The sequence below is a fragment of the Lepidochelys olivacea genome, assembly GCF_965140295.1.
Source record: "Lepidochelys olivacea isolate rLepOli2 genome assembly, chromosome: 4".
NCBI classification, from domain to species: Eukaryota; Metazoa; Chordata; order Testudines; family Cheloniidae; genus Lepidochelys; species Lepidochelys olivacea.
Window position 1 is genome coordinate 58,966,365 of NC_140414.1, and position 18,544 is coordinate 58,984,908.

At 42.0% G+C, this 18,544-nt stretch overlaps 1 protein-coding gene across 2 annotated transcripts in view; it reads left to right on the forward strand.

Annotated features, from left to right (window-relative positions):
- Positions 1-947: 947 nt before the first annotated feature.
- IL15 (interleukin 15) overlaps positions 948-18,544 on the forward strand; it is a 93,463-nt gene continuing 75,866 nt past the window's right edge. Inside the window, exons 1-2 of one of the 2 annotated variants that reach the window (XM_084626692.1) lie at positions 948-1,232; positions 6,919-7,058. The gene's annotated coding sequence lies outside the window, so the exon portion shown is untranslated. The remainder of the gene's footprint in view (positions 1,233-6,918; positions 7,059-18,544) is intronic. The other variant, XM_084626691.1, reaches the window with a different exon arrangement.

Consider the following 18,544-nt stretch of genomic DNA (forward strand, 5'->3'; position numbering starts at 1 on the left):
CCAAAGTTTGTGTTCCATTCTAATGATTCTTCCTCCACACAGAGGACCACTGCCTACTTCTACTAGTTACTCCTTGAGCTTAAGTGAAAGAGGTGAAGCGAAGGTCCTTGGTACAAACCCATGCAGGGAAAATGGTAACAACGACAGTTCTAGTGCATATACACAAATTGACAGAATTAAGATTCTACAGACAGGACACACCATAATTATATTTAACTTCCCAGTGTTTGACTTTGCAACGTTTTTAGTGTAGATTTAGTAAATAAATAAAACAAGCCAGCCTCCTCCCCCTCCCTTAAAACGGCACGTATTGCGTGATCCCTGCAAGACTCGGAGCAGCTAATGAATTACAGAGCCTTTCCTCCAGAGGTCTCCAGTTGAAAGCTCAGTAGGGATTAACTGCTACCCTGGAGATAAACAGAGGATTTCCCGCACTGGAGCTGTGAAGGCTCATGCCCTTTCTCTAGCACTCCTTTTAAAGCTGAAATGCATGGTTACACCCCCCTTGTTTGCAAATGAGTTTATTAAATGTGCATAGGTCAAATCGCTGCACAAAACTCGCCACCTGTGCCCTGTCTGCCCTGGCACCGCCTCTCTGCCCCCCTCTGACTTCTCAAGGGGTTGTTCCCTCTTTGCTCCGCCACCCCTTTTTTCCCTAAGGGCCAACTCTTGCCTCAACTGCGGGCTGCTCTGGCGGAAAGCCGCCTGGTTGGGGCGCAGGGCCGGGGAGCAGGCCGAAGCAGCCCGTCCTGGTGAGGCATGCCCGGGAGCCCCGTCTGCAGCGCTCCAACCGGGAAGGGGACACCATTGGGCTGTGCAGGGGGGAGGGGACTCTGTACAGACGGGTTGCCCCTTTTCCTTCCCCTTTAGGGACTGATAAACAGCTGGCTGTACAGCAGTGACAGCCCAGGACGCCGAAGGGCTTGTTAACCTCCCAGCCTTCAGGTCCCCGGCTGCCGCCGCCGCCGCCGCAGTTTTCTTTTCTTTGCCAACCGAGCAGCCTGACAGGGCGCAGAAGGAAGAATTCCCCGCTGCCGTTCCTGGATTAGCCCCAGTCTCCGTCAGTCACAGCTCGAGCGACTGAGTCGCGCTGAGGCTCCACTCGCCTCCCTCCCTTTCGTAACAACCGAAAGTAAAAGAGGCCGGGGCGGGCTGCGGGGGGAACGTGATTTGCTGTCATTGGTCGCAGCTCTCTCCACCGGTGCTGTCTCTGCGGCCACGCTCCCAGGCTTGTGAGTACTTTACAAACGTCAGCAACATTGTCTTTCTTTGCTTTCAGATCATTGTATCTTTGTTGTCGAAAGAAGGACTGCGGTCTGCTTCACTTTTCGGGGCGATCTAATCAGTAGTTTCCAGTCCTGCATTTGCCTCTGATTGCCCCACCGGTTCTTTATAATTGTGCAGTCACCTTGCTGCTGTGGGAAAGACTTACGCAAACAAGGAAAATCAACTGTAGTCAGTGAATGTAACTATGCAGAAAATAGTGCAAAATACACAAAGTAAACGTTGTGAGCGGACGATAAGGAAGTTCCAGTAGTCTTGGGAGCTACTTCTAGCAATGATGGGTTAAATAGAGACAGAAGTGCAGGGTTTTTTAATTGACGGCATCTCTTTAAATCAGGGTCTTGAAATAGCTTAATGACAAGGTGTAATTAAACATCAAGATGTGTTACCATAGGACCCTACAACCTAGCTGAAGTCCCATTGAAGTAAAGGGTGCTGGGGCATGCTAGCTCTTTCCAGTGTTAGGACTGTGCTCTTAACGGACCACTATGCTAGATGGGGCAAATGCATTAGTAGTTTTGCTCTTTAAAAAAATGCCTGTTGTATTTTCCATATAAAGATAGTCAAATGGCATGGGTCGCCTTGTTTATGCCTGCAAAATTACTTGGATAAAATCCCCAAAAGCAAGAAAATTCACCATATTGTGCCCAGGAAGTGTCTTTGAGGGGATCTCTTCCTCTGTCTCTAGCCTGCATACCTATGCCTGGTTCTTTTAAGATACATTTTAATATGGATTACAATGTCAAATACAGTGGAACATGCTGGTAGTTCTTTGTTATAATAATCAGCTTGTGTTATGTGAATACCTGTCAAATGATCAGCAACGTGGCAGCCCCTTTGGCCATTATTTACGTTTCCCTGTATTTACATGTGTCCATTTATTTGCCTCATGCAGGACAGGTGAAATAAATACAAAAGTGATCCCTTTTCATTTTGCCCTAAAATAAGGAGACACTCAATATTATAGTGCAATTAGAATTTAATATAAGGAAATATTCTTTACACAGCAGTAACGTTGACCCATGGAATACACTCCCTTGAGAGGTTGTTGACACAAATGTTTTGGCTCGATTTTAAAATAGTTGGGAATAATTTAATTTATAATAAATAATAATTTATAGGACTATTAATGACATTTTAACCATGCAAACTAAAAGAACAGATGGAAGCAACTCTCATGCTTTGAGGTATAAACTGATAGCGTGTTGGGATTCAGATGGGATTTCCTATGATCTACACTGTGCATTCTGAAGTTCACTAGCATTGCTCTGAAGTATTGGACATAAAATGGTCAGACTTTGGTGTAGCAGTGTACTATAAATAACTTAGACTCTGAGATGTCTCCTCCCTCTTCATTTGGCAGTCAGCTGGCTTTGTGAGAAGATATGCAAACAAATCTTGAAGCTGTTCAGCAATTAATTTTATGCCAAACTTTAGAACCCTGCCACTTCAACATCCAAAACACTTATAAGTCTTCAGTTTGTTCTGTGTTGAGTGCTCCCCTCTACTACATGGTATGGAGAATGAAAACATGGAAAAGGAAGTAGGAGCTGTGCTGAACAGAAGCCTGGCTATGCTGCAGCATTTTCTTTTTCTCAATTTCATCTATCTCTAGTACTTCTATGTTTATAATTATGGAACTCAGCTTCATGGAGCCTGGGTATTGTGGCAGGGGAGAAGAGGAGCCAAGGAAAAGCTGCCCCCTGCCCCCAACATGGCATATTGTCCTGTTGAATTTAGGGTTGACTACTGTCTAATCACACAAACCCAAACACCCTTGCCTCGCCCCTTCTGAGGTCCCACCCTGCTCACTCCATCCCCCGCTCAATCGCTTGCTTTCCCCCATCCTCCCTCACTTTCACTGGGCTGGGGCAGGGGGGTGGGGTGCGGGAGGGAGTGTGGGCTCTGGGCTGGGAGGTGGGGCTGAGGGGTTTGGAGTGTGGGAAGGGGCTCTGGGCTGAGCCTGGGTCAAGGGTTTGGGGTGCAGGAAGGGGTGCGGGGTGCAAGCTCTGGTAGGGAGTTTGGGTGCTGAAGGGGACTCAGGGCTGGGATTGGGGGGCGGGTGAGGGCTTTGGGAGGGAGTTTGGGTGCGGGAGGGGATGAGGGCTCTGGATGCAGGAGAGAGCTCCAATCTGGGGTTGGGGTGCAGGAGAGGTGCGGGGTGCAGGCTGCAGCTGGGAGGTGCTTATCTTGGGTGGCTCCTGGTCGGTGGCACAGCAGGGCTTAGGCAGACTCCCTGCATGCCATGGCCTCACGCTGCTCCCAGAAGTGGCTGGCACATCCCTGCGGCCCCAGGGAACTCCATGCACTGCCCACGTTCACATGCACCGCCTCCGCAGCTCCCATTGGCTGCAGTTCCCGGCCAACGGGAGCCAGGGAGTTGGCACTGCGGGGGAGGCAGAGTGCGGAGCCCCCTGCTTTCAGGAGTGGCATGAGGGCAGGGTAGGCAGGGAACCTGCCTTAGCCCCGCTGCGTTGCCGGAGTGTCAGTGTGTAAAATCTCCCGGTTTGGCTTTAGTAGCCTCCGGGAGATAGGGTGAGAAATCGGGAGGGTTGGCAATGCTAGTTGAACTTGTGTTGCAAAATGCATCTAAATTAGTGCTTCTCAGAGACACTGTGTAGGGAATATGGGTGTTTAGATTTCAGGGGATGTCAGGGTTTCCTCCCTCTGAACTCTGGGGTACAGATGTGGGGACCCGCATGAAAGACCCCATAAACTTATTTCTACCAGCTTAGGTTAAAACTTCCCCAAGGCACAAATCTTTCCTTGTCCTTGGATAAGTACTGCTGCCACCACCAAGCAAGTTAGACAAAGATTCAGGAAAAGGACCACTTGGAGTTCCTGTTTCCCCAAAATATCCCCCCAAGCCCATTCACCCCCTTTCCTGGGGAGGCTTGAGAATAATCTACCAACCAGATAGGTAAACAAGGTGAGCACAGACCAGACCCTTTGGTTTTTAGGACACTAAAAACCAATCAAATTCTTAAAAAACCAGACTTTATTATAAAGAAAAAAAAAGAGTAAAAGAAGCACCTCTGTAAAATCAGGATGGAAGGTAACTTTACAGGGTGATAAGATTCCAAACACAGAGGATTCCCCTCTAGGCAAAACTTTAAAGTTACAAAAAAACAGGGATAACTCTCCCTCTAAGCATAGGGAAAATTCACAAGCTAAACCAAAAGATAAACTAACGCATTCTCTTGCTATACTTACAGTTTGTAAACTTAGAAGCTTATTCCAGGTATAGTTTTAGGAGAGGTGTTTTTTTTTTTTTCTGCCTGGTCCCTCTCTTTGTCCCGAGAGAACGCAAAGAAAAGCCTTCCCCCACAGATTTGAAAGTATCTTCTTCCCTTATTGGTCCTTTTGGTCAGGTGCCAACCAGGTTATCTGAGCTTCTTAACCCTTTACAGGTAAAGGAGGGATTTTATGCTACCCTTAGCTGTATGTTTATGACAGGGGGATATCTGGCAAGGCAGAACCAGGGCTGCCAGCTCTTGTGATTTTGGCTGGCGCCAGAGCCAATCTAGTAGTGATGTGAGAAGCTCCAGCCATCCCATGAATTTCAACTCTGTCTTGGGGAAACCCCCCCTCTGATGGGCTGCTTTCCCCACTGCCCTGTCTCAGGGGGAAAGTGGCTCTGCAGGCATGTTGCAGGAAGCAAGCAGGACTGTCCCCCTCACCACCATTTTCACAGAAGGGGAGGGGAGAAAAAAAGGGAGCATAAAAAGCCCAACAGCTCAGAATGGCACTGCTCCTGCCACCCCATCTTCTTTTGTGAACGGTGGGGCAGTTCCTCTGCTTCTCAACTCTCCCTCCCTTGCTACACCAGACATAGGAAGGAACAGAAGGGGGAGAAGAGGGACCCCACTGCAGCTCGCCCCAGGCCTGGGAGAGTAGGAAGAAGCTTCCTAGGAGCTGTAGGAGGGGCAGGGATGAGGCAGCAAGGCAGAAGTGGGGGTGAGAACTCCTGCAGCAGGGACCAAATGCTGAATACCTTTGGGAGCACTAGCAATGCTAATTGTCAATACACACAATGGGGATGGGCAGGAAGAGGTCAAAAATCAAGACAGACCAAAACACATTAAAATAATCTCATTTGGGTGAGTGGGTGGGGTCTTGCTCATGATTAACACTTGAGACTGGCAATACTTGGATTGTGCCTGTTCATTTACTCTCTAAAATAATGAACATATTATTTGTTTATTTAAAAAAAAATTCTGCTCTTGTGAATTTCAGCAGATTGCATGCTCACAAGAATAGACCAGACCTGCAAGAGCTGAGGGCAAAAGAGGCTTAATTTAACAACAAATAAAATTCTGACACACAGTGTCTACAGAGACCAAGTATAATGTCATTGCAAATTAAAATAATACAAAACAAGGAAAATAATGTTACACTAACAAGGATATTTTAGTGTACAGAGCAATGTATATATATTTATATATGGTTGGGCAGTTCTGCTTCTTGTTTTTCTATCCAGTCGTATATTTGGTTAGTCTATTATCTGAGCCATGGATTCTCTACTTGGTATGTTTCAGAGTAGCAGCCGTGTTAGTCTGTATTCGCAAAAAGAAAAGGAGTACTTGTGGCACCTTACAGTTAGTCTCTAAGGTGCCACAAGGACTCCTTTTCTTTCTACTTGGTATGATGACTTCGTCTATAAGAATCACCACTATTCCTGCCAGGCATAATGAGTCTTATTTAAAACTCATCAAAGTTGGACCCAGACCCTGTAGCTGCCTTCCTAATTTTTCGCACAAGCCAGCTGACTTTAGGAGATTTCAGAGAATGGAAGCATATGCTCCGCCATAACAAATGAAACCACCATCACTGATGTCAAAAACTGAGGCAGTAAGCCTTAGCTAGAATTAATAAGAATACTGAAATGATTATTTCAAAAATTTTAGCAGCAGATATGAGAATTACTGATTTGAAAAATACAATTGAGAAATATTAATGTGTTATAATGAATGGTTTATATAACTAATAACATCTCTTAGGCCAATATCCTCCACATTGTGTTTACAAACAAGCAGAAAGCCCCTCTTGTTAAGACCTCTAACTCCAGGGCCATTGCTTCACTCCTGTTTCAGCCCTGCTCGTAGCAGAATAGTAAAAATAAACAATAAAGCCATGAGTTCTTGTGGCTTAAAGAGCCAGAAGAAACAGGGGTCTTGACCTGTACGCGCACTCCTTCAGGTTTCTCCATATCCTTGAGGGCTCAACAACAACAACCCAAGTTCAACAAATGCTACAAGGACTATTCATATGCAAGTGAAAAAATAATTATATACTACAAGGAAAGCACGCCTTTGGACAGCATGGAGGACAAGGTTGTAGGGTTGAAAAAAATTAGTGTGAGATGAAAGACATTTCTACCAAAAATTTAAGGCATGTCTTATCTGTAGTAGTCCCTGATCCTGCAGACACTTAAGCATGTATACCACTGTAAACATCTGACTAGTCCATAAAGTCAGTGGGACTACTCACATGGTTAAAGTTACACATGTGTTTTTAGGACCAGCACTTTTTAATTTGGTGCCCCAGATGAATTGGCTGCTCCTTTCTTTCCTGCTTGGGGCTGGGCTCCCGTGCTGGACCTGCAGTTCATTTCTCTCCCTTTCTGCCTCCTAGGCTCTCTGGACTGGAATGACTGCTATTTCTGTTCTCTGCGCAACACATGGATTTCCTAGATGGATGGCTGCACCAATAGAGAGGTGGTCATCAGAAATAGAGCACTCACTTGCTACATTACAAAATGTGGAAATTAAAAGGTCAGCATATTTTCAGCAGCATTAAGGAAGGAATGGATGCTCAAATTAGGTGCAAAACTGATTACTGAATGAAAATTATCTAAGCTATTATATGACATACAGTTCTAAAAGGTCAGCCAGATGTGGCCTTAAATAAAAGGGGCTATTTTATCACATTTTACTCCAGCTAAGTCACTGGTTGACATTAAGCATAGACCCAGACTTCTGGAAAATATTAGTTATTTAGCTGCCAAACAGTTGTAACTCGGCACTGGAGAGTTCAAAAATCTAGGAAATTTTATGGAATATAATTTTTATATATTTATATATTTCAGTATACTGACATTTTACAAGAATAGATGGTTACATGTGAGGGAAAGTTACTCACATGTGAGCCTTTCACTACAGAGAAAATGTGCACTAACTTATTGTAGAGTCTCAAACAATGCATTTTATCAATAAAATTAGCTATGCAGTCTCCTTTGTAGTAACAGCATTCCATCGGGTCTCTTAGAACAGATTTTACTTAGAATAGAATAAGGTTGATCAAATTTTGCACCTACTAACCTTGATTAGATTAATGTTCCACTAGCATAAATAATGCTATTTGTAAAGTGACATATTTGGACTTTGACTAAGTTGTCCAACAGTTGACTAATGCAAAGGCAAGAGACCTATCTCAATTAGTGATGCGGGTGAAAACACTGGCTGTCAAGAACAGGAAAAATTGATTTGTTTGAAAGAAAAGCATGTGCTGTGCAGCTTGGTTACTAATATAAACTTGCAAATTCTAGCAAACTCAAGTTTTTCCTTGTGACTTCTGTCATCAAAATCTGTTTGTCTGAAAGATCCACAACTTCTGATTCTGGACTCTTCAGTAAACTGAAGATTTGTCCAAATTGAAATAGGCTTCTCGACTTTTTCACATTAGCCTTGATTGTGTGTGTATATTTCCATACGTTGACCTGTTTCTTTCACATGCTGTAGAAGATGGAAGAAGCTAAAGTAAATGGGTAGCAACAGGAATCCGAGATTGTTTGTACAAAGGCCTTGCCATCATGTTGTAGGAGTAATATGCTTGGCAGATTCCCAGATTGTACTCCTGGACCAAATACCTGAAGAGGTTCTGCAACATTTGAAAAGTACTTTTCCAACATCTGGTCTAAGTGTGTTGCTTGTTTTTAGAATACAGTCAAATGCTGTAACAATGCTATCATCACTAACATTGCTACTTTTGATCCAAGGAGTTTGCAGCAGTATATATTGGTTTGTAAATAAATTCCTCCCGTCTGCGAAATAAAATCCTTCACTTTTACTTCTTTGTGACATGTGAGTGGAGATGCACTTATTCTCAAAAACAGTAAACTTTATCTTTGCCATAAATTGAGGAATGTCTGACAAAATTACTTTGTCTGATTCAGATACAGTGATTGCAGAAGCAGTTGGATGTAGAATCTTCAGAGAGTTCTGCAGGTGAACACAGATGATATGACAGTGTGTCATACCCTTTTAAATACTTTAAGATTTTCAGTTATCACTGTTTCTTGAAAAGATTCTTTGTTTTTAATAAACTGTCAAATGACATCACATTTCCCTATTTTGTTTTGCTGGAAAGTTTCAGTGTTACCATTTTTATCCTTATCATGGTTTTCATCCTACTACTTCTTAAAGACAGCAGCTACAATATGAGTAGTTTAAATTTATTTTATAACTTCTTTTGCTCTTGTAAACATGTTTTCCAATATGCCAACCTTCATAAAGTCATTAAGAAGCAGGTTTAGGCCACAGGAAGCACAGCCTCTTGCAGTAGTATGTGGATAAATTTGTCCATTATAATATCCCTTGCTGCTTTCATATTAGTGGCATTATCAGTCATCAGAACAAATACTTTCCCACTTCCAATCTTCTTTAGTACTTCACATATTTCACTAATATACTCTGTAGTTTGTCGGTTCTCAGTAGTATATACCTCAAATAGTATTCATCACCATGTATTTTTTGAAAGCTTTCCCCGCCCTATTTTGGGCTTATGTCCTGCCCTCCATTCCCGTGTCTGTTGGTGTTGAGGTTTGGCACCACCGCCATTTTGAACTTTTTAAAGAAAAATTATTTTTATGTTTGAATAGGGGGAATGTTGCGTGCTTGTGCTTTGATATGTTTGGTTGATTGTTTAGAGAAAAAGTTTGAAAGAATAGAAAGAGGGGCCTTAAAGATTAAAAAAAAGATTTGGTTAGGTTTAGAGGACAAAAAGAAAGAAAGGTTATTAAACAAAAGAAAGAGTGTTTGGTTAGGTTTAGTAAGGTCAGATGATTTTAAAGGACTAGTCTGGCATGTTATTAAAGAATCAAAATTTTTTGAAATAAATTTAACATATTTATTAAATATAAAGTTAGGTTAAAAAAGAACACAGAGCAGAAAAAAGTGAATTTTATAAAGCAGAAACTGTTTAGTAAGCACATGGTAAAAATTATAAAGGCAGGTTAATAAAGAAACATTTTAAAACTTGAAAATATTAAATATAAAGGTAGGTTAAGAAAAGAGAATTTTAAAATATTAAATAGGTTAAAAGAGCACTTGGCAGTAAAAAGGGAATTTTATAAAGCAGAGACTGTTTAGTAAGCATATGGTAAAAATATAAAGGTCGGTTAACAGGAAAGCATTTAAAATTTGAAATATAAGGATAGGTTAAGAAAAGAGGATTTAAAAATATTAAATAAAAGAAACATTTTAAGATGGCAGAAAAGAAAGCCCCTTTGCAAAGGGCAAAGATAGGTAGCACGTGGTTGAGTCAGAGAGAAATCTTACCCTTGTGACTGTTCCTGTGGAAAGAGAGAGATGCCAAGGCTTAAAACCACTCAGGTTAGTTATCTCTGCCTTTGGGTCGGACCAATCAGATGCTGTTCTACAGCTGTGTCATAGAATACATTTTCCTGAACCAATCCTATAGTCCCAAGATTTTTAAACAAGAACCATCTTCCTCTCCTCCCCTCACTACTTCCCCTTTAACTGCCTTCTGTTAGATGTCCAGAACGTAGAGATAAGAAGTTTTGTTCCTTTTCAAATTTTTGAACAAAAGCAAGTAAAAGTTATATTAAGTTTTGTAAAGAAATAAAGCTTTATTTTATAATCATTTAAAAAGACAAGCCTATTTGAAGAAACAGCCCTTTATTTATAGGTGTTTTAATAAAAAAATGAGCATGCAGAAATACCCCAGGGTTAAACTACAGACCACCAGTTTATCAAAGTAATTTATAGTAATAAAAAAATTTCCCCTATGCTTTTGCTAGCATTGGTTATTTTTTAGTGAGGACAGTTTGAAGCAGCCTTTCGAAGTTAGTGGATTAGAAAAGAAGACCGCTTTGCAAGACAAGCCTATCTGAAGAAATATCCCTCCATTTAACACTTTTACAGGTGTGTTCCAATAAAAAATGAGCATGCAGAAGCATCCCAGGGTTAAATCCACAAACCCTTACTAACAAATAGGGTTTAAAAGCTTTTCCCTATGCTTTTAATGAGGACAATTTGAAGCTGCAGCAAAAACAGCATCTTTGAGTCAGTGGATCAGAGATAAGAAGATTGCTTCTTTCCCTACTTTTTAACCAATAGAGGTGAAAGTTATCTTAACCTTTGTAAAGGAATAAACACTTTAAAAGACAAGCCAATTTGAAGTAACAACCCTCCATTTCACACTTTTACATATGCATTTCAATAATAAGTTAGTATGCAGAAACCATCCCGGTGTAAAACCACGGACAAACTGTTTATAAAAGTAATTTATAGTGATATTGTTTTCCCCCTGTGTTTTAGACTAACTTCATTTTTTAGTGAGGACAGTTTGAAGCAGCATGCTTTTGCAGGAAAGCCACTTTAGCAAAAACAGCATCTGTGAGGCAGTGGATCAGAGATAAGAAGGCAGCTTCTTCCCCCACTTTTTAACAAATACAAGTGAAAGTTATATTAAGTTTTGTAAAGGAATAAACACTCTAAAAGGAAAGCCTATATGAAGATACAGCCCTTTTTTAAACATTTTTACAGGTGTGTTTCAATAAAAAAAAGGAGCATGCAGAAACACCCCAGAATTAAAACCACAGAACCTTAGTAACTGTTAGTTTATATTCCCCATATTCTGTAATCCACTGGACCAGAGAGAAGTTTATTTTCCTCCCCACTTTTTAACAAATCCATGTGAAAGTTATATTAAGCTTTCATTTTCTTAGGACTTCTAGATTTAAGTATGAATTTTTCTGTTGTATTATCAGAATGTCTTTGTTTTTAAATGTTTGCATCCCATGTGCTGAGACACAGGTACAATCTCCTGTGTTTGTTTTGGGTCCATAGGTGTTATTAAAATAATACATCACAGGCTGGAGCTGTGGTTTTCTCTGCATTTTACAAACCGATAAGACTAATTAGGCTAGCCAGTGATCCATGCACCATAGTCTGCCTTAGCAATGCTCTAGGGCAGGGGTTCTCAAACTGGGGGTCGGGACCCCTGAGGGGGTCACGAGGTTATTACATGGGGGAGTCGCGAGCTGTCAGCCTCCACCCCAAGCCCCACTTTGCCTCCAGCATTTATAATGGTTTTAAATATATTTTAAAAATGTTTTTTAATTTATAAGGGCAGTTGCACTCAGACGCTTGCTATGTGAAAGGGATCACCAGTACAAAAGTTTGAGAACCACTGCTCAAGGGGGTCAACCCTTCCCTTTGCTTGTTGTTTTACACAGACTTCTTTCCTAACTTTTTAAACACTGGCTTCAGAGTAGCAGCCGTGTTAGTCTGTATTCGCAAAAAGAAAAGGAGTACTTGTGGCACCTTAGAGACTAACCAATTTATTTGAGCATAAGCTTTCGTAAACTACAGCTCACTTCATTGGATGCATTCAGTGGAAAATACTGTCGGGAGATTTGTATACACAGAGAACATGGAACAATGGGTGTTATCATACACACTGTAAGGAGAGTGATCCCTTAAGATGAGCTAATACCAGCAGGAGAGCGGGGGGACGGGGAGGGAGGAAGGGGAAGAAAACCTTTTTAGTAGTGATAATCAAGGTTGGCCATTTCCAGTAGTTGACAAGAACGTCTGAGGAACAGTGTGTGTGTGTGGGGGGGGGAATAAACGTGGGGAAATAGTTTTACTTTGTGTAATGACCCATCCACTCCCAGTCTCTATTCAAGCCTAAGTTAATTGTATCCAGTTTGCAAATTAATTCCAATTCAGCAGTCGTTCGTTGGAGTCTGTTTTTGAAGTCTTTTTGTTATAATATTGCGCGTTTTAGGTCTGTAATTGAGTGACCAGAGTGATTGAAGTGTTCTCCGACTGGTTTATGATTGTTATAATTCTTGACATCTGATTTGTGTCCATTTATTCTTTTGCATAGAGATTGTCCAGTTTGACCAATGTACATGGCAGAGGAGCATTGCTGGCACATGATAGCATATATCACATTGGTAGATGTGAGGTGAACGAGCCTCTGATAGTGTGGCTGATGTGATTAGGCCGTATGATGGTGTCCCCTGAATAGGTATGTGGACACAGTTGGCAACGGGCTTTGTTGCAAGGATAGGTTCCTGGGTTAGTGGTTCTGTTGTGTGGTTGCTGGTGAGTATTTGCTTCAGGTTGGGGGGCTGTCTGTAAGCAAGGACTGGCCTGTCTCCCAAGATCTGTGAGAGCGATGGGTCATCCCTCAGGATAGGTTGTAGATCCTTGATGATGCGCTGGAGAGGTTTTAGTTGGGGGCTGAAGGTGATGGCTAGTGGCGTTCTGTTATTTTCTTTGTTGGGCCTGTCCTATAGTAGGTGACTTCTGGGTACTCTTCTGGCTCTGTCAATCTGTTTCTTCACTTCAGCAGGTGGGTATTGTAGTTGTAAGAATGCTTGAGAGAGATCATGTAGGTGTTTGTCTCTGTCTGAGGGGTTGGAGCAAATGCGGTTGTATCCTAGAGCTTGGCTGTAGACAATGGATCGTATGGTGTGATCTGGGTGAAAGCTGGAAGTATGTAGGTAGGAATAGTGGTCAGTAGGTTTCCGGTATAGGGTGGTGTTTATGTGACCATTGCTTATTAGTACCGTAGTGTCCAGGAAATGGATCTCTTGTGTGGACTGGTCTAAGCTGAGGTTGATGGTGGGATGGAAATTGTTGAAATCATGGTGGAATTCCTCAAGGGCTTCTTTTCCATGGGTCCAGATGATGAAGATGTCATTAATATAGCGCAAGTAGAGTAGGGGAGGGATACAATTAACCTAGGCTTGAATAGAGACTGGGAGTGGATGGGTCATTACAGAAAGTAAATCAATATCCCCATGTTTATCTCCCCCCCCCCCCGTGTTCCTCAGACGTTCTTGTCAACTACTGGAAATGGGCCACCGTGATTATCACTACAAAAGGTTTTCTTCCCCTTCGTCCCTCCCACCCCCGTTCTCCTGCTGGTATTAGCTGATCTTAAGTGATCACTCTCCTTACAGTGTATATGATAACACCCATTGTTTCATGTTCTCTGTGTATATAAATCTCCCCACTGTATTTTCCACTGAATGCATCCGATGAAGTGAGCTGTAGCTCATGAAAGCTTATGCTCAAATAAATTTGTTAGTCTCTAAGGTGCCACAAGTACTCCTTTTTTAAACACTGTTCAAATTTTAACAAATGGTGAGATTACATTGAAAGACACTTTGTGAAAGTTTTCAAAAGTATTTTATTTCATTTACTGATTGTGAAAGACAAAACCATCGGTTTGTGACTGCATGAAACTCCGATATAGCCTATCTGAAGAACACCCCCCTCTCTACTTCCCCCCCATACTTTTAACACTTGCTAAACATGCAGTGTTTCATTATATTAAATAAAGGTTTTTTTAACATTTAACATGAGAATACAGCATTGACTGAGATGCAACATAACATGACCTTTTTAAAGGATATTCCGTATGCAGTGAGGCCTATTTGAAGCATTTTGGTTTTGTTGGTTTTGTTTGTTTTAAAGTTTAACGTGAAAAAACAGTGTTGACTGAGCTGCAACAAAACAAGGCCACTCTTAGGGATATTTTGTAGAAGTTTTGTGAACTAAAAATGTTTAAGATACTAGCCCATTCTTTTAAAAAACAGTATTTTTAAAGTACCAAAACGGCAACTGGCTAAGAATATGAAAACTAGCAATTGAGGGGAGTTTACATGTGTGTGTTAATAAAAAAAAAAGTTTTTTAAAGTTTGGATTTATACAAAATACACAAGAAATAATTAGCTTATGTAAAAAAGTTAGTTCTCCCCCCGCCCCCAGAGATAAGGAGTCAGCCCCCTCACTGATCCACTTTCTTCTTTTCTAATGTTTTTTTAAAATATAAACCGAGGACAAACAATTTTTTTTAAAAAGCCACAGTGATCAGGCTATGGGGTAAGAAATCTGTTCTGAGTTTTAGGGGGAATGTTGATCACTCTTTTAGTGAAAGTTTGTAGGCAGCCATTCTGTGTTAGTTGTTATGCTTTAGCACGGGCAAGCGCTTGTCATTTGGAAATACTTTCCCACTTTATGAGGTATTATCTCCCCCATTCTATGGCCTATCAGAAATATTAACAAAAACAAACTTAAAGATATGTTGTAGCAGTGCCTGCAAAGCAACAATTTCACTGGCTTACAAAAGCTGTTTTTGCTAACCGTGGTTTTGCTGCAAAAGCATGCTACTTCAGATTGTCCTTACTACAAAATAACCAATGCTAGTCTAAAACGTAGGGGGAAACTTTTTTATCACTATAAATTACTTCTATAAACAGGTTCTGTGTTTTTAACCCTGGGATGTTTATGCATGCTAATTTATTATTGAAACACACCTATGTAACGATGCTACCTCTGGTGGGACACTGCTGAGAGGATCAATACAGGACAAATTGCTTAGAGCAGGGCAGTTACAGCCCAAAGCTGGGGTTTTTCCACTTATAAGGCACACCAAATCAGTCAGACAGAGAGGACTTTGGTTTTACCCCACTGGCTAACCATAAGTCATACAATCAATTCCCTTAGACACTCCAGTTTCTCAGTATCACCACTAGTGCCACTCGTTATGGGGATGAATGGTTATGAAAACCAATACCCCAGTAAAAGAAAAAAGGTTCTCTCGATCCCAAAGGACCACGCCTCAGACCCAGGTCAATATACCAGTCAGATCTGACCCACAAATCACACTGTTGCCAATCCTTTAGAATCTAAAATCTAAAGGTTTATTCATAAAAAGAAAGAAATATAGATGAGAGCTAGAATTGGTTAAATGGAATCAATTACATGCAGTAATGGCAAAGTTCTTGGTTCAGACTTGTAGCGGTCATGGGATAAACTGCAGGCTCAAATCAAGTCTCTGGAGTACATCCATAGCTGGGATGGATCATTCAGTCCTTTGTTCAGAGCTTCAGTTTGTAGCAAGGTTCGTCCAGAGATCAGAAACAGGATTGAAGACAAGATGGAGGAGATGGCAGCAGCCTTTTATAGTCTCTTGCCATGTGGCCTCTGCTTTCTTTGTTTCAAAGACAAGCTATGCAGCACAAAGCACAAAAAACCCTTAGGTTTCAGAGTAGCAGCCGTGTTAGTCTGTATTCGCAAAAAGAAAAGGAGTATTTGTGGCACCTTAGAGACTAACCAGTTTATTTGCGTATAAGCTTTCGTGAGCTACAGCTCACTTCATTGGATGCAACATTATGCTCAAATAAATTGGTTAGTCTCTAAGGTGCCACAAGTACTCCTTTTCTTTTTTTTTAAAAAAAACCTTAGAGTTCTGTCCCTGCATGCCTTGCTGAATCACAAGGTGTATCTGCCTTCTCTTAATGGGTTGATTGTATAGCTGATGGTCCTTAATGGGCCATCAAGCAGGCTAGGTAGTGCTGACACCAAATTGTCTGTCTGGGGTGTCACCCAGAAGCATAGCACAAATACAGACAGTATAGAGCCAATACTTATAACTTGAAATACAAAAATGATACATGCGTACAGATAGCATAATCATAACCAGCAAACCATAACCTTGTCCTAGACACCTTATTTGACTCTCGTTAAACAAGATTTGGTGCCACTACAGGACCTTGGTTGCAACAGTGATCTATAAGGTCCCAGTTCATGTTAATAACATCACACCCCCGACACAAAATTGATGCAGGAAGGGGTGAGACAAACACCACTGACTGCATCCCAAGAACTCCCTATCCTTGGTTCTGTCTTACTACAGCTAGTATTGGTATATAACAGAAATGGGTTATCAAAGTCATGTTCAATAACATGATTGAATTTCTTTACAAACTCAAGGTAAAACTTGGTTAGAACAATAGTGGTTTGGATCTGCTCTTGCAGCATGGTTCCTGTATGTCTTATGTGATCTTGCCAAGAGGTAAAGAACATAGCTACTTTAACCATACAACCTCTAGCAAATCTTTGGAACCCAATTAATATCAAGACAATGTAAATATTAAAAATCTTGGCATTTAGCTGTGAAAGCAATACGGTAGTGTGCCTCAGTTTCCCTTTTCATACAGCACATCAGGTCTGGAATGTCTTTTCTCCTATGAAAATTTCTAAGACTGTTTACAGCCATTAATGGTGAAACATCACTATAACAAGGCCTTTTAACATAAAGCGTGTTCTTATGTATTCCTTTTAACATGTTCAAGGGTTTTTTCAAAAGATTAGGCACATTGTACGTTTTTACAGTTCTTAGTAATAGCAACACATTAGTTACAAAAATCACCATTAGCAATAACAACAAATCCATTGCAGGTCTCCATTTACAATCATTTTTATTATGCCACACCTTTGGCTCAATACCATTGGGGTTTGGGCCTTTTAGGGTTACCCTGTGGCTTCCCTTGGCAAAATTAAGTTCTCTTTTTTCCTCCTTGTTCTGTAGGATCAAACCCTGATTTCTTTTGCTTAACAGAATCCACTGGCTGATTGGGTGTGATCTCTTTGCTAACCGCTATTAGCAAGTCTTTCTTCTCTCTGTCAGCCAAGTAAGTTGCACCAACACAGACAGGAGCTTGTCCACCAGTTTTTAGATCCTTAACTGCTATCCATTCCAAGGCTGCACTCTGTCTTAAAGAGATACCATCCATTTTCACTAGCAAGTTAGACTCCTCAAGGTTCTGTGGTCCTTCCATTACCAACCTCTGCTTCCACATGAAATCAGATGTTAAGTCCACTGAGGGTATGTCTACACTACAGAATAAGGTTGAATTTATAGAAGTCGTTTTTTTAGAAATCGGTTTTATATATTCGAGTGTGTGTGTGTCCTAAGTGCATTAACTCGGCGGAGTGCTTCCACAGTACCGAGGCTAGAGTCGACTTCCGGAGCGTTGCACTGTGGGTAACTATCCCACAGTTCCCGCAGTCTCTGCTGCCCCTTGGAATTCTGGGTTGAGATCCCAATGCCTGATGGGGCTAAAACATTGTCGCGGGTGGTTCTGGGTACATATCGTCAGGCCCCCCTTCCCTCCCTCCCTCCATGAAAGCAAGGGCAGACAATCGTTTCGCGCCTTTTTTCCTGAGTTACCTGTGCAGACGTCATACCACGGCAAGCATGGAGCCCGCTCAGGTAACCGTCACCGTATGTCTCCTGGGTGCTGGCAGACACGGTACGGCATTGCTACACAGTAGCAGCAACCCATTGCCTTCTGGCAGCAGACGGTGCAATACGACTGGTAGCCGTCATCGTCGTGTCTGAGGTGCTCCTGACCACGTCGGCTGGGAGCGCCTGGGCAGACATGGGCGCAGGGACTAAATTTGGAGTGACTTGACCAGGTCATTCTCTTTAGTCCTGCATTCAGTCCTATTGAACCGTCTTATGGTGAGCAGGCAGGCGAAATGGATTGCTAGCAGTTGTACTGTACCATCTTCTGCCGGGCAGGCAAGAGATGAGGATGACTAGCAGTCGTACTGTACCATCTTCTGCCGAGCAGCCATGAGATGTGGATGGCATGCAGTCCTTCTGCACCGTCTGCTGCCAGCCAAAGATGTAAAAGATAGATGGAGTGGATCAAAACAAGAAATAGACCAGATTTGTTTTGTACTCATTTGCTTCCCCCCCTCCCCTGTCTAGGGGACTCATTCCTCTAGGTCACACTGTAGTCACTCACAGAGAAGGTGCAGCGAGGTAAATCTAGCCATGTATCAATCAGAGGCCAGACTAACCTCCTTGTTCCAATAAGAACAATTACTTAGGTGCACCATTTCTTATTGGAACCCTCCGTGAAGTCCTGCCTGAAATACTCCTTGATGTAAAGCCACCCACTTTGTTGATTTTAGCTCACTGAAGCCAACCCTGTAAGCCGTGTCGCCAGTCGCCCCTCCCTCCGTTGGAGCAACGGCAGACAATCGTTCCACGCCTTTTTTCTGTGCAGACGCCATACCAAGGCAAGCATGGAGGCCACTCAGCTCACTTTGGCAATTAGGAGCACATTAAACACCACACGCATTATCCAGCAGTATATGCAGCACCAGAACCTGGCAAAGTGATACCGGGCGGGGAGGTGACG